This window comes from Mesoplodon mirus (assembly GCF_964341445.2).
Source record: "Mesoplodon mirus genome assembly, contig: HAP1_SCAFFOLD_893, whole genome shotgun sequence".
Taxonomy (NCBI): Eukaryota; Metazoa; Chordata; class Mammalia; order Artiodactyla; family Ziphiidae; genus Mesoplodon; species Mesoplodon mirus.
This window is the reverse complement of record NW_028295147.1, coordinates 91278-110656: the sequence shown is the minus strand read 5'-3', so window position 1 is coordinate 110656 and position 19379 is coordinate 91278. Positions and strand designations below refer to the sequence as shown.

At 43.7% G+C, this 19379-nt stretch overlaps 1 long non-coding RNA gene across 2 annotated transcripts in view; it reads left to right on the top strand.

The window, feature by feature from the left end:
- Window positions 1-19379, top strand: part of LOC309797685 — a 117552-nt gene that overhangs the window by 33919 nt on the left and 64254 nt on the right. For both annotated transcript variants that reach the window (XR_014292776.1, XR_014292777.1), the window contains exon 2: window positions 13921-13985. This is a non-coding gene — a long non-coding RNA (uncharacterized lncRNA). The remainder of the gene's footprint in view (window positions 1-13920; window positions 13986-19379) is intronic.

The following is a 19379-nucleotide window of genomic DNA, read 5'->3' as shown; positions in this document are numbered from 1 at the left end:
TCTCACGGTCAGACGTATACTAAGCAACACACATTTTGAAAGCACTGGTGTTGGAGTAAATTCGATGTTGATGAGACTAGTCACTGCCCTTAAAGGAGCTTGTCTTCTAGTTGGAAAGATGTGACATATACAATAATCTGAGGCAGTAAGTAAATACATGGGTCTGAGGGCAGAAGATCCTGAAGGAAGCAAGCTGCAAAGAACTCATTTTGAATCCTGGCATTAATATTGGCAGATCTCCTCACACCTTTTTAGGACAGTTATAGACAAAGCAAGTAGGACTGGAGAATACACTACAATGGCCAAAATAAGATTTAATGTCATTTCAGCCTAGGGGATTCTTTCTAGGCTTTGAGCATATGATAATTTAAATGCCACCTAAATAGTAAATTTACTTTAATGCTGACAATGTAGAAAAGATATTTTGCTGCAAGAGTATACACAGTAGTAACAAGTGGATTTTGGAAGGAACTAATATTTTGCCTTATACTGATACTACACTATTGCCCTAGACCTAGCAGCAGCCTTTACTCTTTGTTGTTTTCTTCTAAGACTAAAGAGTTTCTTTATTGTCTTCCACCAACAGATCTCAGAGCAATCTGAGTGCACTGGCCAGTTGGGACACAATTATCATTAGAATTCTTGGCTAGAGAAGAAAGCTCCTAATTTAAGAATGGCTTTTTGCCTTCTGAGAGCTCAGAAGAGCAAATTGCAAGCCATCTACATTTATAAAACATGTTTTAGTATGGAAAATTTCAAACATCTACAGAAGTAAAAAGAAAGAAGTAGAAACTTTCATCAATTGTTCTCATCAAATGTCAATTTCAGGCCAATACATTTTCTCTACACCCTCTCTGAATACTACCGCCATAATCCCCAGCAATTTTAAAGCAAATCCCAGATTTCTTTTTCTCAGTGAAAACGTCAGTATACATATTTCTAAAATGCAAGAACTGCCCTTTTTAAGCTCAACTATGTCATTATCACACATCCGCAAATAATAATAATTCCTTAATATCAACAAATAGCCAGTCAGTTCATGTTTCCTTGATTGTCCTATAAACGTATTTTTATTTTAATAACCATTATTTATTTGATTGCTGATCCAAACACAATTTCTTTTAAAGTATAGGTTTAAAAGAACTCAATTTGCTCATTTTTCTTGCAAGTATTTGTCATTGAATTCAAAGCATTCATCCAGTAGGGTTCCCAACTGTCTGGATTATGCTGATTGCATCCCCTTTATGCTTATATATTTATCATGCTCCTTTGGCCCATGTATTTACTGTCAGTTGGTAGATAGATCTAGAGCACTGACATAATTCAGGTGTGATTTTTTGTTACGTTTACTTCATAGATAATATTGATGAATTCCAAAAGGAACTATAAAGTGTCTGTCTTACTGTGATGTTGCAGCCATTAATGATCAATGTCTAGATCCATTAATTTCTTAAGGGTACCAAATGGTGATATTCTACTAATTAGATTATTATTCATTTACTAGCTAGAAGATTATTTCATCAACTACTTGGTTGCCCTGAGTTACAGTTTAATTAGGAAAGGAAGAATAAATGTTTCTTTTATTTTATTTACCAGTTTTACAAAAAACGAAAGAACAGGAGAGAGAAAGGTTGACTGCAAAGTAGCTTCCAAAGATGACTAATGAGGTATTTTCTTTCTTTGTTGTTGTTTTCAGTGAGGTTGTTGTAAATATTGATGCAGAGATTGTCCCCTCTTAGGTTCACGGATCCTGTTCAAGTTGGCTCCTGAGTCCTTTCCACACAACCACAGTAGTCTGAAGTCTTCCCAGCTCTCTTGTACGACAAGGTGTAACAGGAACATCTAATTCGTTTCTTATGCTGGATTTGAAATCAGCTATTTCTCCAAGGAGGCATTATCCACTGTGTTTATTCAAACTTGTGTTCCTTCTAGTTTAACCTTCTCTCGAGACATGTTTTTTTTTAAACAAATTACTTACTGAATTTTTTCACCTTTTCAAATCTTGCTATTCTCCAATCACTTCATTTCTGATTTTTTCTAATTTCTTTTATGTTTTTCTTAAAACCAGTTTCTATTCCTTTTAAAATTTCTTTTACTTTTTCCGCAATATCAGGCAATAAATTTCATTTGTTCTGTGGACGTGTCTTTCTGTCACGTTTTCAGGATTTGCTGGAACTTTCTTTTCACCCTTCTTTTTTCTTTTTTTTCTCACTGATTTTCTACAGGATGTGAGTGGAATACTCTTCTGTCACTCATTTTTAAATGAAATAAGTTTCCACTTTAGGAGGGAATCATAGATCAGAATATAATTTCTAGCTTCAGAACTCCAGGGCTCACTATCTTCTATTATTTTCACAACATAATTTTTAAAAATGACCTTAAAATTTCTCAAATCTTCCTCCTCGGCCCTCCTCTGCCCATTTACCCAGGGCTCCTCTTTCTTGTCCTTGTTGAGTATGGGGGTTTGTTCTGGAATGGTGCTTTGGTTTGATAGGTGTCAAGGTTTCACAGACCCCAGAACACTTGTCATCCTCAGAACATTTCAAAGTTCTTGCACTCAGCTGCAAAGTGGAGCCTGCAACGTTCACTCCCGGTTTCTGTCGCTGTTCTCAGTGAGTTTTTCAATCTCAGTGAGTTCTTGAACCATAGTAACCTTTGGCTCCCCTGAAAGAGAGAGAGAGTCCTTCCCTCGTCTTCCTCCCACACACCTTGGGATACACATATGTAGGTCTTTTTCCTGTTGTTGATTTGTTCCTACCTGGCTGTATGTTGCAGTTAATGTGGACACCTTGTTGTAGATGTTGTCTGTGGGTTTTTGATCTTGCTATTCTAGATGCTTTTCTTTCTTCTTTGTGGGGGTGGGGGCTTGTGTGTTTAGGGGAGGGGTGGCATATTCAGGGATAAAAATCTTCTCTGTAGCCACCATCATTTCCCCAGAATCCTCTGCCATTATTATTTAAAAGAAAATCATAGGAATCATTATCCGGATCCTTAGGATAATCATTACATTGTATCTGTCTTTTTTCCAGGCTTCAAGCTGCCTGTGGCTCCCCACGTTAGTATACTGACATGACTGGGCAATGCCTAATTTGACAGGTTCTTTCTGTACTACCTTCCTCCTAATCATGACAGCCTTGTACGCTATACGTAGTCTTCTTTACTGATAGGGAATTTAGAAAATACAGGAAGCCATGGGTTTAATAGCTGAAAGTGGAATTAATGTATTATTTTTCTCAGGTAAAATATCATAAGACTCCTTAGGCCCAAGTTGTAAAATGAAATCGCAAATTTCCTGGAATCATTTTGCAAACGTGAATGCCCACATAAAGTACACTAGGACTTGAATCCAAGGAATAACACATTTTTAGAGCCTCCAGATTTATAAACTTAGTACAATTCTGCATTACTTCTTAAGGCAACTGAAGAAAATAATTTTGTGATCAAATAAATATTGATTTTATTAACATAGTTATTTTAAAAGTTTATAAAGCTTTTAAAAAATGTTAAGGCTCTGTCAGCCTCATCAGTTGTTATTTCTTTTCTAGAATCTTGGATAAAGGAACAGTCGTTTGAGGGGAAACATGGTATAAAATGGGAAGATAATCTAACAGTGAAGATAGTTATATCTCTTCCTGTGTGATGAACTACTCCTAAGCTTGGTGGTTTAAAACAGCAGGCACTTTATCTCGTCACAATTTGTGAATCAGCAGAATGGGCTGGGATCCCCTGGATGGATCTATCTTTCTTTCACCTGAGGTGACTACTGAGGCTGCCATCATCTGGTTGCTGGACTGGGGCTGGTTGCTTTCACATGTCTGGCCATTGGTGCTGGCTGTGGCCTGGGCCTATTCTCCACTAGGTTAGCCAGGCTTCCTAACATGTCAGGTTTCCATGAGGACAAGCCCTAAAGCACGAGTACTCTCCAAGCTTCAGCTCTTGATATGCCATTGGGCCAAAGCAAGTCATGTGACCAAACCCAGGTCAAGGTGGAACAAAACTACACAGGGTGAGAAAACGGGGGGGAGGGGCATTTTCACTGGGGGTCAGTAGTCTAACAAACTGCTGCAATAACTATATAAAGAAAAGGCCCCCGGAGGACAACTGGCAAAAAATAAATGTGTGCGGGGTGGGGTGGGGGTTTGGCATGCGGGGGCAAAGGCAGTAAACAGGGACTACCAAAATCTGAAGATTCTGGAATTTTTGGAAAATCCACTGGGATTAAAGGAGTTACACAACCATGTTCTGACACCAGAAGAAAGGTCCCAGTTGAGCATCAGGGAAGTCTAGCGCTCTTCCTCCATCGCATCAATTTCCACATTTCTTTGACTCAGCATATTTGTAGAATGAATCATGACTTTCTATACATTTTTAGTTCAGTTTTTCAAAGAAATAGTGACCTCGCTTCTATCTGCTGTGCCACAAAAATGCCGTCGAAAAAAATTCCTTCTGTTAAATCGCTCACTAGGTGAAATTGTATGTGTAACCTAGTACCAAAGAGGTATTAAGAATCGCCACAGCCGAGCCGGCCCTCCGCACCACGCACCCTATAGCAGCCAGTGGGTGAGCCGGGAGTCGAGGAGGTCACCGTGGGAAGGAGGGGCGCGGGCAACGTGTCAGCCTCCTTCTGTCTCCGTGGAGCCACCTCCTGCCTCTGGTACAGGGAGTCGTCCACAGCAGCCGTCGGTGGCCAGCCTTGCAGCGCTGTGTTCTAGGTCAGTAGCTTCCAAGACTCCAGTTGGATTCATTGGAGTAGGCAACGTGGGGAATCCAATGGCAAAAGAGCTCTTGAAACATGGCTAGCCACTCACTATTGCTGATGTGTTCCCTGATGCATGCAAAGAGCTGCTAGATGCAAGTGGACCCGGTAGTGTCTTCTGCAGCGGATGTAGCCGAAAAAGGTGACAGAATTATTACAGTGCATCAATGTGCTAGAAGCTTATACTGAAGCAAATGGAATTCAAAAAAAAGTGAAGAAAGACTATTAATAGATTCCAGTACTGTTGACCCTATGGTTTTGAGAGAATTGGCCAAAGAAGTTGAGAAAATGGGAGCAGTTTTCTCGGATGCCCCTGTTTCTGGTGGTGTGGGAACAGCTCGGTCTGGCAACCTCACATTTAGGATGGGAGGGGTTGAGCTGCTGTGGTGCATGGGCTCCCATGTGGTGCATTGTAGAGCTGTTGGGACTGGCCAGGCTTCGTAGATCTGCAGACACTTGCTGTTAGGTATTAGTAGGATTGGAACTGCTGAAGCTGTGAATCTGGGACTCAGGTTAGGGCTTGACCCAAAACTCTTGGCTAAAATCCTAAATACGAGCTTAGGACGATGTTGGTCAAGTGACACTTAAAATCCTGTACCTGGGGTGATGGATGGAGTTCACCTGGCTAATTACTATTAGGGTGGATTTGGAGCAACACTCATGGCTAAGGATCTGGGATTAGCATGAGGCTCTGCTACCAGCACGAAGAGCCCAATCCTTCTGGGCAGTCAAGCCCATCAGATCTGCAGGGATGTTGTGCGTGAAGGGCTACTCTAAAAAAGACTTCTCATTCGTGGTCCAGTTTTTGCAAGAGGAGGAGACATTCTGAGTTTGCCCTCTGGCTGTGAACACTGAAACATTGAAACCAAACTGTGTCTTGGAGCCCCTTATGGCTCACTCCACAGGAAAATGGGCTTAATCAAAGGTCAACTGTCTGCTTTTGAGTGTCTAGGTCAGGGGTCCCCAACCCCTTGGCCTTGGACAGGTACCAGTCCACAGCCTCTTAGGAACTGGGCTGCACAGCAGGAGGTGAGTCGCAAGCAAGCCAGCTATAAGCTTCATCTGCCGCTCCCTATGGCTCACATTACCGCCTGAACCCCACACACCCCGCCTCCCCTCCCTGGAAAAATTTGCTTCCAGGAAACCGGTCCCTGGTTCCAAAAAGGTTAGGGACCTCTGGTCTAGGTCACAATAGATCCTGGGATTTTTCACCCATTTTAAACTGCTTATTCTTTTTATCTATTTAACAAACATATCATCTGTAATTTTTTTTTCTGCAAGCCACTGATGGTAACTGCTAGCTAGCTAGCTGATTGGCCTTTTTCAAAAGTTTGATTCCTGAGCATCTTCAGCTAAAACGCTGCCTACTTCACTGAGGATATTATTTACTCCACTTTACAAATAAAACTAAAATTGTTTTCAACAGGATAAAATCTATCCTCGAGGAAAGAAAAGAAATTGGTGTGAGAAAAGGTATTAGAGAAAGGGGAAGTATAGTGAATTACTACCTGTGTGCCTCAGAAAATTTGTCCTGTTATCCCAGTGGTGATATTCTTGCATTGAGATTACTGGTTTATTTTCTAGGAGTTGTTAAAGCAAGAGAACTCCTTGCTGCACGTTATGTAATTTGGACTCTTACAATTATCTTGGTGTGCCCCTCTTGTAACAACTTCCCATACTCAGCAAACTGTTTTTTTCATATTTTTGCTTCCTTGTACATTTTTACTGCATATTTTTTACTTCAAAAGAATGACATCTTTAGAACTGTTTCAGAGCCAGCGATGATACGTGCTTTAGATAATTATTACACTATGCTAAATATAACCATATTCTTTTGAATTCAAATAAATTTCTATGCTGATAAAAAAAGAGAGGCACATTTCATTAATGTTTAAATAGTATCCTTCCTCCTCTAAAACTTAAAATAGGATTCAGTCTGATTCCTAAAGGGTTATTTTCTTCAACAACAAGAGCTGACTTAGGCCATTTCTTGGCAGTGGAATCTGAGCATAGAGGTCTCTGTCTCACTGCCCTTTGATTCTCACTCACGGTATCCTGGGTGAATGTAATGGATGGGCGTGCCCTTATGACTTAGCCCACTGCTACTGCTCCTGATGAGGGTTAGTGGTGTGGACCACTTTAAATCTTGCCCAGCAAAGTGCTGACATCTGGGGTTTCCTATCAAGTTTACCAGATATTCCACAGTAATTTCATAATTTACACAACATAAAAACACTGATCTTGAGCTTAGGAAAGCATTTCATTTGAACAGATACAGAACACTACAAAATGGTTTAAAATTTGTGAGCAATTACATTAAATAAACTCTAATATAAATTAATCTAATACAAGTAAAGTAATAGTCGCAAAGCTACTGGTCGCTTCAGAAGTGGTGGCTACGGATAACTTCAAAGTTGTTTCCTCAGTGCATTAAGAGGCGAAACTATTTGCTGTCAACTTCTTGGGGAAGCTTTTTTCCTTAGTTTGATGCTGATTCGCGTTATGAATGTATAGGAACCATTACTGGTTCTTCCTTTCCATATTCAGTGCACCATTATACTTCTATCCTCTTAAGATCTGGATATCTGTTACTGCTACTGTTGGCTGGAGCCTGGCAGGAGGAAAGCTATCAAGAAAAAAGGTCAACAAGTGTTCAAGAGTTTTAGCATACTACTGAGACTTTTTATCTACCATAATCATAAGAAATAATAATTAAAATTACAGCCTGGTCAGTGAGACCTTGAATAAATTGTGGAAGCATCCATGTTTCCTACAGTTTCAGGGGATGGATATTTCCTGTTATTAACTCTATATCCTCTTCAACTGGAACAGAGAAACCTTTCTCTGTTGAAGCAGTTTTGTCTTTTTCCTGGGCATTTTTAGTTTTCTCTTATGAGAGACTTGTAAAGCTTACCTACACAAACTTACACATACACGTATAAAGCAAAGAAGGGATAGAGTAGTCTTGAGAGGACACTGTTTTGTAGCAGGCACACAAGACAGAGGTAATACTCCCTGATTGCATTTGCCTCCCTAGCCCCATCTCCTTTGTGGAAAGCATTAGCATTCTGACTGGTCTCTGCACCCCACTAACTGGACGGAACACTGCATTGGCATTCTTAGGGAGCACTGATGGTCCCTCCGGAAACTGGTTAGAGCTTGTGCAGCCACAGTGCACAGGAAAGAATCAAATATACTTCATATGACATGCTTACTCTGCTTTGCTTAATTAGCACTTACTCCCTGTAAAAGGCTGATTTCTGCTTTGACAGGGAGTAATCGAACTCTGTATTCACCCAAACCATAAAATTAAAGTTAACATACCTCAGCTTTTCATCCTACTGGAAGAAATGTATGAAATCTAGAGTTATTTTTTAATTGCTGCTGTTTAGAATGCCTGAGGCCCATTTGCTGAACTTGTTAAAGAGCAGTGTTAATGAGGGTAGTTTTCGTTTCTTTCTTTTCCGACCACAGCATGAATTCTCAGCCCAAAGTGTGCCCTGTTTCCCACAATAGAGACGGGGAAAAGTGAGAGTCTCTCACCACAAAGCATGAGACAACTACAAATACTTTGCTCCCAGAGTTAACATTGATGACAGTCTTTGTGGAAAAGGACTTCCTCTTTTTGCGGGAATACAGTAGAAATGCAAGTCATATTCTCCATAATTTCACTACTGGAAAAATAATTTTATAGTCCATATATATATGTGTGTATATATATATATATATATATATATACACACACACACATATGTGTATATATATATATATTTTTTTTTTTTTTTTTGCGGTACGCGTGCCTGTCACTGCTGTGGCACTTCCTGTTGCAGAGCACAGGCTCCGCACGCGCAGGCTCAGCGGCCCTGGCTCACGGGCCCAGCCGCTCCGTGGCATGTGGGATCTTCCTGGACTGGGGCACGAACCCGTGTCCCCTGCATCGGCAGGCAGACTCTCAACCACTGCGCCACCAGGGCAGCCCCATAGTCCATATTTTTTATTGGTCTTCTTAAAAACATATACAGTGTTTACAATAAGGAGTAAAAGAGAAGATTTTCAATGCGCTATTTCAAGGAGCATTTTGTAAAGGCGGGATCCAGTCCCAACTTTGGAAAATTAACACACACCTATGAGATCAAAGAGTCACCTGCAAAAAATTTTATTATGTTTTTCTTTCATACTAGTTTCCTAAAGGTGCATTGTTACTTCTTGGTAATGTAATAGTCAGAAATGACTATATGGTGGCCATTTGAGGAAGAAGTAGCTCTTACATAAGTGTCTAGTGACCTTATCTCTTTTGATACAATACCTCTTGGTTTCAGAGGCTTGCACAGATTTCCTCTAAATGAATAAACTTAGTAAGATGTTTCTAACTATCAATCTAAAAGTAGATTTAGAAATCTACTTCTGAAGCAGTTTTGTTAAGTAATTATTGGTCAGTTCTCTTTCTGATTGGTACTTCTTTCTGCAAAACAAATCCCTGTACTTAGAACAATGAATACCACCATCCCTGGCTCCTTGATTATTACACAGTGATGTTTCTTGAGAAAAAAGCTTACCCTTTTTGGGGGGAAACTTCAGTCCATGAAGTAAAACTTCATTACAACTAGATCTGCTTCTAATGCCAGTGTGATGCAGATCAGTATCCCCTTTCTTTTGACTTTCCAGGCTGTGTGAAGAGAATGGTATGGTTTGGTTTAGGAAGGGTTGTAGCTTAAGAGGATTGCATTATGTTTCTGTGTCACTTTGGGGGGTTTTATTTCAATATTATATCCTGTTCTGTAAAAACACCATAGTCATTCTCTTACTTATTATTAAATAATTAAACGCTGCCCTTTGTTTACTTTCCCCTTCTGATCAGAAGACTCCTCTCCACTCTAGGCCTTGATCTGAGTTCCAATTCATCAGCTTGTAGTAGCTACGCTTCTGGTTTCTTTTTTTTTTTTTTGCTGTATGCGGGCCTCTCACTGTTGTGGCCTCTCCCGTTGCGGAGCACAGGCTCCGGATGCGCAGGCTCAGCGGCCATGGCTCACATGCCTTGCCGCTCCACGGCATGTGGGATCTTCCCGGACCGGGGCACGAACCCGTGTCCCCTGCATCGGCAGGCGGACTCTCAACCACTGCGCCACCAGGGAAGCCCTACACTTCTGGTTTCTGAAGTCAGACAGATATGGGTCCCATTTCTGTCTTCATCAGTTATAATTTATTCTCTGATATATGCATACCAGAGCTGGCAGTGACAAACATTTTGCTTCTCCTTATAGGGTTCTGTGCATTTTAATAGAGGATCACAATATTTTAAGTAGAGCTGGGATGGGGTGGAAAGAAAGAGCAGGAAAACATGCTTTTAGGAAGGTCTGAAATACAAATCACATGGAGGTAACTGCTTGAGAGAAAACCACCCCTACCTGAGTATTGTCAATAAAGTAGCACAGGGAGGCAAACGAATCAGTTGTTCACTAAAAATGTTTTTCTTTAGAAGAATAAAATTCACAAGAAAGCCTCATTGCAAATAAAATATATTTGTTTTCCTAAAGGAAGATATTTGAAAAGTCGTAGTAAATACCTGCTTTGACCTTCTGTGTTCCTAGTGTTCTATCTCCACTAAGTTTTATGAACACTACATAGAGGAGGAGCCTGAGTCTCAAAGACCATAAGTAAGAGATGGATTCCAGAGCCTTTGCAAGGTCCATTATGCCCCATGACTTCCCATTGCTTGTGCTGTTCATCCAGATAGGTGCTTAGGATACCAGAATGAATACATCTCTTTCGAGAGGTTTTTAACAGACATTAGATACTAAACAAGTACAACACCTAACAAATAGAACAGAATGCTTTATTTAAAGCAGAAACAGAATAAATGCTCACCTAGTATCGTTTAAATCCCCTTTAAATTATTTTTTGAATGAACATGTTTATATTTGAGGGTATTTTCTTATTTTTTCCTAGTTCCCTTTACTTGCACCTCCTTTCTTTTTCTCTTTTCCCAACTGAAACGTTTATGGTTTCAAAAGTAATTACTTCTTGAAGAAAGTTTTCGTGTATACTAAGTGCTACCTAATGGAAGCCATAAGCATAGAGTCTGCTAGCATTTAGAGTGGTATAATACATAGCCAGGTTGAATCAAGTGGGAGAGAAGGTTAATCATTCTTTTAAACTGGCAGTGTTGCCGGAGGTGGATTAATATGCTTTTTGAATCTCTTATGTCCTGTAAGTCCCCTTGATCACAATCACTATGTTAATGGTTGAGGTTTTGAATTAGAGGTGTCTCCTGGGCTCAGCTGGGCCAAGTCCCTTCATCTCTCTGGCCATATTAGGTGATAGTTTTCTCATTTCAATACACGATCTATGTTAGAGGGAGTGTTGACTATACCAGACTTTCAACGTGAGCACCCAGAAAGTGGAAGAATCTCTCTATTGGTGATTAATCATAACTCTTTTCATTGTGAATATAGTCCTTCCCTTAGGTAAGGCAGGAAGACCATGAAAAATAGAAAGTTCTCGGGTGTCTGTGGAAGCTGGAGTGCTCTCGACCTGTCAGCTCCCTGGCAGAGCAGGCTTCGTCCGGACACTAGAGAACAAAATGTGAAATTGGCACCAGCCAGCCTCTCCATTGCACAGGATATCCCTATTTAAATTTGACAACCAGGATATTTTACAATTTGAAATTCTTGTCATCTGGTTTTCTTTAGTTTTTTCTTTGGGTTGAAAAGACTGAGAAGCTTGTTAAAAAATCTGGAATTCTGATGGTGAGGCTTAACCAGATGTATTGAGTCATCAATCAGCAAACATTGACCAACGCTTACCATTCCCCCAGTTACTATACTAAGGACCCAGACACGTCTCAGATAGTGGCCTTGCTCATTCACTGTATTTACAGTACTTTTTTCTAAATGTAACCAGAGCTCAGGTAAAGACAAGACATTGATTTGAGTCTGAAGTAAACAAAGCTGACTGGTCTGATCCCTTCAGTTTCCAGAATTATTTTGTTTCAGGTAGTAATTTTCCCAGACCAATAGAACAAAGTTCTATCGTCTATTTATTTAATATTTTATCACAATAGTCCTTGCCCCTTTGACCTCTAGTGAGGAAACTTGCATAAGAAACTGAAATATGCTTAGGTTCTATGGGTAAGTGCAGATAATGATATGAATGAAATTGAAAATGAAAGCCAAAGGTGGAAAAGGCAGTTCTGAATAGTTGAAGTAAGACAGAGGTATTTGAAAAATCAAGTAGAAAAGATACCATAAGGAATGGAGAGCTTTTGGAAGTTTTCTAATAGGTGAGGGGTTGGTACATCTTTTTTTTTTTTTTTTCTTAATAACATGTCTGGCAGTTGTATGCCTGTGAAAGTTATAAGGGGGTTGACTATATGCATGAAGTCCAGTGAGAACACTGTTTCTGTAGGCCACTGACGATGTTCTGAGTACATTCTATAGTACTAGAAATTAAGTTAGGAAACAAAGGGTAATCTGATGTCATTTTAAATGAAATTTCACAAATGATTAGAGCTAAAAGGTGTCTTTTTTCACTCAGCCAACACGTTGAGCACGTACTATGGGGCAAACACTGTGCTTATGGGTAAGAGATAAAAGAAAAAGGCCAGAGGAACTCAAAAGAGAGTGTGAGAGATGCATGAACAACTCATTACAATCGAGTAGGGATAGGCTATTAAATAAATAGATCATAAAAATATAAATTTGTAAAACAGAACTTGGAGTCAGTAACCCTTCTAGGGGATATTAAAGAGAATGCCAACAATGAGGGGTCTTGGAATTAGGTTTTGAACGTCAGTAGGAATGTTCCACGTGGAGAGAAGGTCGGGGCATACCAGGCAGAAGGAACATCCTGGACTTGAGAACCAACACAATATATGTAAGTGACTGTAAATGAGATTCTTTTTGACTAGAGCATAGGGTATAAGTTGCCAAATGGTAGAAAATAGAGTATAAAAGTTAGGCTGGAATGAAAGTATAAAGTGTCATAATTCTTATGATGAAAGATAGGTGTTTTCTACAAAATGGGTTACTTATAAATATTTTAAAAATAGAGACCCCGGAGAGAGGAGCACGCCCGAGGAGCAGCCCCCAGACCGGAGCCTCGGGAGCCCGGGGCTGGTGAGTGAGTCCCGACGGGGTAGGTGTTGCGTCTGCAGGCCTGCAGGCGGTTGTGGAGCCTGCGGCCCTTGGAGAGCAGGGCTTGCGAGACCGCGGCTTGGAGAGCGGGGCTTGGCTTTGCCCGCCCCAGGGCCCGCGGTAGAGCCACCGGGAGGGTTTGACCGCTTCCCGGAGGTGGAGGGGCCGGGCTGGAGGACAGGGCTGGCTGCTCCGGATGGGGCTCCCCTGGGACTTGTGAGCTCCGGGTGTCCTGGTGGAGCAGGGTCCACAGGCTCGGCCGGGACGTGCCGCGTCCTCCCCTCCGTCCAACCCCGATCCTCCTCCTCCTCCCCCTCCTGTCGCCGTCTCGGCATCTCGCACGTGTGTCTCAAGGCACGTCAGCACCTTGGTTGTCTAATGTAAGCGTCCGCCGCCCCCCTGGGTTGTGCCCTGTGGAGTCGCCCAGTGTAATCGGTGCAGGACGAGTCTGCAGGGCTTCTGTCCTGCTGCCTCGGGTGAGGAAGGAAGCGATGGGGCCTGAGAAGGGAGATGACTTGTCCTAGACCCTCACCGGGTGTGCACGTGGGGTCGCTCACAGGACTCCAAACTCCTAGGGCAGGTGTTCTGTCCACTTAAAGTCAGTTTTAATAAAAGATGTTTTTGAGCGTCGCACTTAAGTTTGTAAAGTTTGTACAAATCATTGCAAGACTGAAGCGCACCTGAGTGTGTCCCTTTATTCTGGGTATCCTGTGGATGTTCTGATCTAAGTTGTTAACAGACTGAGAAGAGGTAAACTATAAGCGTTTTTAAATTTCATATTTAATGACGGAGGTTTATTTTAATAGGATTCAATGTACACTCGCTACGGAAAAATAAAGTATCCCCTCAGGTACCAGAGTCACGTGGGAGTTACAGACCTGAGGGTGGTTGCTCCCTCCTTATTCTCACAGGCCCTTCTGAAGGTGAAAGGACGGGTCTCCCACAGGTGTCTCTTGTGGAGCGCGGGGCGGGTGCTTGTGCACCCCGAGCCGCTTCAGTCGTAGCTTCACTGCCTGCGTTTTCCTTCTCCAGGTCCGCCTCCACTGTCACAGTCCTGCACGTTGTTCCAAGAGCAGCGGAAAATGAATCAGCCTCTGGTGAGTTTTGCTGTTTATGTGTTTACCTGCTGCCGTTCTTTTGTGATAACACCTTGGGAGGCGAATAGTTCAAAAGTTAAAATGGGAAAGTAGGAGTAGGTAAAAGATGTGGTTAGACAAAGCGTAGAGGAGCAGGTCAGTACCAAGTGTTTCTGGCAAGTTCTACGTGTAGATCCCAGGATCCTCTTAGAGCCACAGTACAAGCCTCGTGTTCTTGACATTTGTGGCAAAACACCATCCCTTGCTTGACTTACATAGTCCTGCCGAAGCACTTTTGTTCTCGAGCGTTAAAAGGTTTCCTTGAGGATCCCGCTGTAGGCCGCGAGCCTTCCTGAGTGACAGCCCCTAACGTGTTGACGTTGGTGCCTTCCTTGTACTTCCTGTAAGCTGAGAGCGTGCTGTCCAGGGAGCACTCGGTGCATATAACTTGTCTGTTCAGTAGAACACCGTTGTCACATAGGTACATTGTTTCCAGTGCTCAGTCGAGGGATGCAATGAGGATCATCTGGAAGAACAGCCTTGTCACCCTTCCAGTAAATTTCCCTCTTTGTCTCTTACAATCTCAGAGGGTCGCGTTACACACCATGCAGTGAGGTCTCTGGCAAAGATTCTTGTTTCCCAGCTGAATTATATCGTGCAGCCTGCGGTCTTGGTTCTGCCCCTCCACGGAACCTGATCCGGTTGAGGTGACCTGGCATCCAGCATACAAAGCAGTGGAGATTTGCCAGTCGTCACCTCAGACCACTGTCGCCTTGCCATCTGCAGAGTCTGCTCTGTTGGTTTCTGTGACAGATCTCTCCTTGCTGTCTTCCTGACTGCTTCTTTCTTCCGCCCTCTTTGTGTGTTGTCTTTTCCCCCTTGGTTCATGACTCTTCAACCCGTCTGATCTCACCCTCTGGTGCTTTTCACCTCCAACTCTGTCAGTTCTCCCACCTGGACCAGATAGATGCCTCTGTCCAGCCACTTGCCAGCATCTCTATGGAGTTTGTCCAAAGGGCACCTCGAATTACTAGATCCAGTAGATCCAGAAACGATTATTTACAGCTCCCCTGCCCCTTGCCTTGTCCTGTTGTCCCTGGCGGCTCATCGTTGCATCATCCAGCCTGTCACCTGCCCAGAAAAATGAGTTCATTGTAAAGTCCTTCTCCATCCTCTGTTACCACGTTGTGGTGTGAGGCTTGTTAATGTCGTCTTCTGAATGGTTTTTATTCGTTCTCCTTCATCCCATACTTGCTACCATTAAAACAGCTTATCTGTTCATTCCTGTAGTTACAGAAACTTTTCTTCTGTGCTGCTACCTCTTTCGTCCAGCAGCTCAAGTGTATTCTCCACGCTGAGTATTTCTCCTAAAATATTAATCACAGCGTTTTGTCTGCATGTGGGAAGCACTTTAGAGGTTCCCTGGGTGACTGGACAAACGAGGTTGCCGTTCCGCGGAGCCATTAACCATCGAGCCCAGCACTGGGGGGAGGTCGTAGCTCGCCGATGATGCGTTTGGATGGATCTGTGGGGTAAAATCCTGATCGGAGAGGCTTAGGAGAGAGGAGTGGGAGAACTGGGTTTGTTCTGGTCCCAACTTTTTCACGACATTTTGCTGTGACGGGGAAAATAGAAACTGGACAGTAGCTGGGGTAGGAGCTGAGGTCCGGGGAGGATGTTGTGTTGTGTTGTGTTGTGTTGTGATGGGAGAAATAACAGTGGGAATGATCCAGTAGATGCGTGTGGGGGAGGGGAGAGCTGCTGCCCGTGGTCCTGGAGTGGGGAGGGGATGGCTGAGCAGGGTTGCAGGTGGGGAAGCCCTCCGATGGCTTCTGTGTTCTCAGGGAAGCAGCTCGTCAGCTGAGGGTGAGGGTGAGGTTGGGGGTTTGAGGGGAGAGCAGAGCTCGGGGGCCCAGCTCCATCGTGACCATCAGCACACAGTGCATCCAGCTGGGAAGACTGTACTTGCCTTCCCTGCCTGAAAAGCCATCTCCTTTCTTAAATGTGGGAGTAATTACTCTTTGGGGAGCCTGTGTAATTACATGGGTGCTTCTCGGCTCAAAGCGAATTGAGTGCCAGTTCTGGCCACGGACATTTTCTTCTCTGCTGATGGAAGGGTCCCCAGAGGAAGTGTCCTGCTTGCCTGGCTCTTGGCCTCGAGGACCCTTCACACCATCTAGTGTTGTGTCTTTTATCCTTGACATAAGCATCAAATGTCTTCAGTTTCTGCATGTGATCTTAAGAAGCAATTCTCTGCTTCCAGGAGCTTCTGTGCTCCTCGGGAAAGGCACTTCACAGACGTAATTACAGGAGAGGACGGGAATCCTGCCCGTCGATACGTAGGGAACTCCAGAGTGCTGACAAAGCAGAGCCTGCTTTTATTTATTTATTTATTCATTCATTTTAATTTTTTATTTGTTTACTATTTAACTTATTCAGTTTCAGCTGCGTTGGGTCTCTGTTGCTGCGCGCGGGCTTTGTTCTCTAGTTGCGGCGAGCGGGGGCTACTCTTCGTGGCAGTGCGTGGGCTTCTCATTGCGGTGGCTTCTCTTATTGTGGAGCACGGCTTCTAGGCATGCGGGCCTCAGTAGGTGCGGGTCGTGGGCTCAGTAGTTGTGGCACGCAGGCTGTAGAGCGCAGGCTCAGTAGTTGTGGTGCACGGGCTTAGTTGCTCTGCAGCATGTGGCATCTTCCCGGACCAGTGTTCGAACCCGTGTGCCCACCATTGGCAGGCGGATTGTTAACCAGTGTGCCACCAGGGAAGTCCGAGAGCCTGGTTTGAAATGCATTGTCAGAGCACGTGGCTCAGTGACTCGGGGAACGGGGACGGCCCTGAAGTGCCCAGGACTTGGGTAGCTGCAGAGGTTGGCGAGGCTCTCAGAGCAGCGTGAGGTGGACTGGATGAGGCTCCTGAGGTGCTGGTAAGGACCTCCTTCCTTAGAATGTGGGCCTCCCGTCAGGAAGAGCGGGACGTGAAGGCAGGCAGACCCTGAGTTTGACTGAAGAGCCTCCCCTCTGTGCTGGTTTTGGTTTCTTCCTGTGGAGAAACTGAAACCTTGTAATTGGGACAGTGAGTCATCTGATCAAAAGATGTCATGTGTAGAGACTGTGGACGGCATGTAACGCGGGGTGGGGTGCGGTGGGTCAAGTCAGGGGGACTCTGGGCTCCAGCGCGATGCCCGACAGGAAGGGGCGAGGCCGCGGCGTGTTCCCGCTCATCCTAGGCCCCGGTAAGCAGTATGGACGTTCCCTTGGGGTTTTTCTGAATCGTGAATGAGGTTGAGAGTATTTTCACGTGCTTAGAAGCTGTTTCTTCTTTTTAATTGGTAGACAGTCTTTAGAGCAGTTTTAGGGTTATAGGAGAACCAGAATCGAGCAGACCGCACTTTCCTATACCCGTCCCTCTGGGTTCCCTCCCTTGGTAACATCTCTGGCCTGTGTGGCGCGTCATCTCAGTGATGGATCGGCATTGACACCTAATTCTCCCCTGGAGTCTGTAGTTTATATCAAGGCTCACTCTCTGTGTCCTACTGTTCAGGTTTGGACAGGTGTGATGACCTGCAGCCACCACTGCAGTGCCACCCAGAACCATTTCACTGCCCGAAACATCCCTGGGGGCCACCTGTTCACCCGCCCAGTGCCCCCAAGCCCCCGACAGCTGCTGGTCTTGTTACTGTCTGTGTATTTTTGCCCTTTCGAGAATGTCACGTAGTTGGAGTCCTTCATTCTGTGGTCTTTTCAGACTGGTGTCTTTCTGTTTTTGTATGAAGGGCCTGTTCATGTCCACTGCCCGTCTTACTGCCCCAATGCTTTCCTGTGGTTTTTTTTTTTTTTTTTTTTTTCTGTGCGCGCGCCTCTCACTGTTGTCTCCTCTCCTGCTTCGGAGCTCAGGCTCCGGACGTGCAGGCTCAGCAGCCATGGCTCAAGGGCCCAGCCGATCCGCGGCATGTGGGATCCTCCTGGTCCGGACACGAACCCGTGTCCCCTGCATCGTTTGGCACTGGAAGGCTTCCAGAAGCCTCCCCCTTCCATTGCAGCTGAGGAAGCAGCTCCTCAGCTGAAGGTGTGGGTGAGGTTGGGGGTTTGAGAATAGGCAGTTGGAAGAACTCCTCAGTCTGGAAGTCACGATGTGGGAGGGAATCTGAGTAGCTCATGTAACGTGTGTATAGATTATTCACTAAATCTTGAGTTAGCTCTTAAGATTGAGAAGAAGCAGCATTGGGGAATAATAAGCGAGCTGTCCTCCACATCCTAAGACACGGTACCAACTGAGACTATAAATCTGCAGGTCCAGATTCATTCACAGATGGTAGGCTGATGGGAAGCTGTTAGCCAGAGTTAGGGGGTTAGGGAGCAAATCCCCAACTTAGATTCTGTAGAGGGTAACAACCTGCCTCTCTCATGCAGGGGGAGATGGAATTCTCAGCTCAATGCCTCAGGACTCCGGTCCATTATCATGGCTGTTCTAATCTGTTTCTGAAGTGGTCTTTTCTACAGCATTTAAAAAAGTGACTGCATTATCCTGAACATTTTTATCAAGTAACAAATCAGCTGATATAAATGCATAAAGTTGGCTGAAAGCAGGCCAGGATTTCAAAGCCCCTTCGGCATGTCTAGGTTGGGCACACGTCATGGAGCCTAAGAGTTTATTTAGATGGGGAATCTTAAAAAGCTGCGACTAAAAGTGACCATGAAATGATCCAACTTTTAAGTTTGAAAAAGGCTCATTCTTTTTCATATGTAAAAAAGCATTAACTGAGTCATTAAATGAGCTTTTAAAAAAGCCTCCTGTCAAGAGAGTGACAGATACAGAACTTTAAACCCATGCCTCTGGGGCCAGTGCTCTTTCTGTCATAAAATGTTTCTCCCTAACATTTGATGAATCAAAACATACACACACACACACACACACACACAATGTTAAGACCCAGTGTTCACTCTTCAACTTGCTTTCAGCCATATGGAAACTTTATGGATTGAGTCTTTCAGATATTATTTCAGAGCAGATAAGCCAAACGCTGTTTCTCTCACCTGGCTCCAAGCCCTGTTTAGTCTTCTCCAACTGGGTGTAATTATTCACTAGGGATCTCACCTATTGTTCAACACTCAAACTTGTGATGGCCATGCTGTGGACTCCATTGTCTTGAGAGGAAAGTTTACACACCAAAACATTTGGGTGGGTGAAAGGAACACAGGAGAGGAGACTAGAGGAAAGGTATCGGTAAATATGTAGTGAGTTGTTGCTTTTCTACCTTGATTATGCCTGAATGGCTATTTTTATTAACATGAGCTTGTGCTACATGCTTGATGCATGACACACGCAGACTCCCTTAACTTAGAACATAATTGTGGCACATGTATCTCCAGCTACAAATATAGATACCAAAGAGCCTAAGGAGCTCTGAGAGTCACATA